This window comes from Euprymna scolopes, chromosome 21, assembly GCF_053919585.1.
Source record: "Euprymna scolopes isolate OS-2025 chromosome 21, ASM5391958v1, whole genome shotgun sequence".
In the NCBI taxonomy this organism is placed as follows: domain Eukaryota; kingdom Metazoa; phylum Mollusca; class Cephalopoda; order Sepiida; family Sepiolidae; genus Euprymna; species Euprymna scolopes.
Genome location: NC_136502.1, coordinates 116,629,697 through 116,633,113, shown reverse-complemented (window position 1 = coordinate 116,633,113; position 3,417 = coordinate 116,629,697). Strand labels below are relative to the sequence as shown.

The 3,417-nt window shown below is 36.6% G+C and overlaps 1 pseudogene; it reads right to left on the bottom strand.

The window, feature by feature from the left end:
• Positions 1-2,948: 2,948 nt before the first annotated feature.
• Positions 2,949-3,070, bottom strand: LOC145243298 (U2 spliceosomal RNA; annotated as a pseudogene).
• Positions 3,071-3,417: the final 347 nt, after the last annotated feature.

Here is a 3,417-nt window from a genome sequence, read left to right as displayed (position 1 = left end):
AAGAAACTACTGGAGTAGAAAGATCTTTTACATCTAGGGATCTCTACAGTGTGGGGGTGGGATTTTGCAGCTTGTCGGGTCTGTCGAGGGTGTTCACGTCGTGGGGGCACAAGTGCTTGCAGTTCATCAGAGCATTCACCATTAAAATACTTGTAGAACAGGCAGAGGGATGCAACGTTTCGACGATGGGACAGAGGCTGAAGCTTAGATGCCAGTTTAGGGCCTATCAGATTTGCGACTCTCTTTTGAACCCTGTCAAGGAGCGAGAGACTAGTAGCCGATGCACCAGCCCAAATATGACAGCAATACTCCATACATGGGCGAATGGTGGCCTTATAGAGGTACAGGATACTTTCGGGTGTTAAAAATTTTCTAGCATGGTAGAGAGAGCCCACCTTCCTCGCAGCGGCCCTGGCAATGCCCTCAATGTAATTGTTCCAACTCATGTTTCCTGTGAACGTTAGGCCAAGGAGCTTGAAAGACGTACTCTCAGATAAAGAGTCATTGGCCATTGCTATAGGTGGTGGAGAAGGTTTCTTGTAATTATTGAATGAAAACAGTTTAGTCTTGGCGGCATTGAACGTGACCATCCATTTTTGTCCCCATTCCACTACTGATTGGAGGTCATCCTCTAGTGTTTCTGCTATTACTTTAGATATATGTTCATTTGTTTTCCTGTCGTGCCTGCTATAGAGTGTGGTGTCATCAGCATATATACCCATCTCAGAGGCAATTTTGTCGGGGAGGTCATTTATGAATATCAGGAACAGCAGAGGTCCAAGGATAGATCACTCCCGTATTGTAAGTATTCTACCAGTGATACCGTATGATCTAATCTTCCTGAGGAGACCCTCATGCCATACCCTGTCAAAAGCCTTAGATATATCTAGAGCTACCGCTCTGCCCTCTCCCGCTTTGTCCAGTGAATGGTATATGCATTCAGAGATTACAGTGAGGATGTCTGCCGTGGAACGGGCTTGTCTAAATCCATATTGTTGGTCGGTCAGAAGTTTAGCATCTGTAAGGTGCTGGACTAGAGCATGGTTAATTAAGGTCTCAAATATTTTGGCAAAAAGTGGGAGGAGGAGGCTAATAGGGCGATAATTTAATGGGTCAGTTCTTTCGCCAGAATTCTTGAATACTGGTACCACAGAAGCAGTTTTCCAACAGCCTGGAAAGCAAGATTCATTAAGGCATTTGTTGTAGAGTTTGGAGAGAACTGGAGCTACTTTGGCTGAGCACTTTTTTAATAGCACAGCTGGGATGAGGTCGGGTCCACATGCTTTTGAAGTGTCAAGGTTTTTTATGATAGCATGCACCTGAGCAGGGGTGATTTTCAGATCGTCTAGCGTGGCGTCTGTCCGCATAGGAAATTGAGGTAGGGGGTGGTTTAGAGGGTCCAGTGTGGAGTTTGAGGCAAACCGACTGGCAAGCATGTTAGCCTTCTCGGTTGCTGAGAAAACAACCTCGTGATTGTTGAAAAAAAAAAAAAAGAAAAGACTATTTGTTTTTTCTTGTTAACCCTAAACAGGTTCAGATTTTGTGAGGGTAAATCGGTTTTCCATTTCATCGACTAAGTAAACTGGAGTAACTCTGTATTTTTAATCAAGGATTTACTCGCTTATGCCGACTCATTTCTCAAGGAATTTGTGTGTATGTCCAGAGAAAGGAAAGGTCTTATATATATATATATATATATATGTGCTCAAGTTAATTTTTTTTTTATGAATTTGGTGGAGGAGGGAGGTTACTCACATGAAGATCTATGAAAGTCCCCCCCCCACATTCATCCCTTTTACTATTATCAATCAAATCATTTTATTTGTGTTAAGCCATTGTGTTAGTTATTTTTATTTTTAACCTTTGTGGTGACGGTTTGTATAGACTTGAAAGGTCCTTGAATTTTGACTTTTGCTTTAAGAAGGTCTTATTTTTATTATTAGCTTGAAAATTTCTTTAAAAGGCCTTGAAAATTGTATTTATATGTCCAGTAAAAATTTGTGTTGAAATATTAAAAATAGAATCAAAATAAATAATATGAAATTATTTTTTAAGTATTAATAAAAATACCATTAAAATGTTTTTTAAATATTGAAGAAAAAAAAAAAAAAAAAATCGAAATATATTCTGAAATTGTATTATTGTGGATACAAGAGTTACATCCCTTGATCATGTAACTAACTTTGGTAGTTTTATGATTAAGATTCAAATCTCCATCTTTTTTTGTTCTCATTTATAATTTAATTTTTTGGGAGGATGGGGGCACAAGGAGAGAAGAGTAAAATTACCCACACTCTAAAAAAAATACTTTATTTGCGCAGACACAAATAGATTGCCAAGTAATTGTTATTGGTTATGGTAACATTTATTTGTTATATTGATTTTTTTTTTTTACTGCTTTTTCAAATTTTTGTGAATTGTCTGGAGAAGGCCTTGAAAAGTCATTGAAAATCTGTACAAATCCTGGGTGGACCATTTTTAATTTATTTTCTTATTATTGCTTTTTCCCTCAGAAAATGAATTGTTTATAAAAAGATACTTGCATGAAGACAAAAATAAATGCAAAACCTATTGCCCCACCACCCTCACCCTTTTAGATTGATTTCTTTTTATCATAGGTGGAGGGGAGGGGTATAAAAAAAGATATCATTTCAAGTTGAGAGCCTTACTGAAAACAAGGCCGATAGCCATTAGTCGCATGCTCTCGTGTAATGAATGAATGCGTGAATGTAGGATTGACATGAAATTCTTAAAGATAAACTAAAATGACCGAAAAATGGGATGAAATGACTTAAATAAATAAAAAGTAAATGACTTTAATGAACTTAAGGATGAATTGAATGACCTTAAGAATGACTTGAATGCTTAAAAAATAATTAGAATCCTTCAAGAACAACTTGAATGATCTGGAGAATGACTTGAATGGCTTTGAGACTGACTGGTTGTAAATTGGGTGATCATTTTACATTAAATACAGAAAAGTGATCCCCCACTTTATATCACAATAAGTACAGCATGTAGTAAGAACATATACTACACTTTGATCTTGGCCAAAAGGCTAAGAAAAGCTTAAAAAGCTAAAAACAGCATCTATTAACAACAGACCTTTGATCTTAACCAAAAAGGCCGAGCACAAAAGTGTTACGGACAGAGCAACCGACCGATGGAGTGACTTATAGAGTCGCTTGCACACGACTAAAAATGGGCATCATTATATATTGTAATGATTTTAAACAAATTAATTTTGTAAGTTCTGTATAAGCAAACCTTTCTCTATAATCCCAAATACCATTATAAAGAATAATTTGTTTTGTAAATTGCTTGAATATAGAAATTACTTTGTGGTTCCCTGTGATACTTGTTAAAATAAAACTTCTGAAAAGAAAAAGATTTGATCAAATCAGATAATTCTAGAAT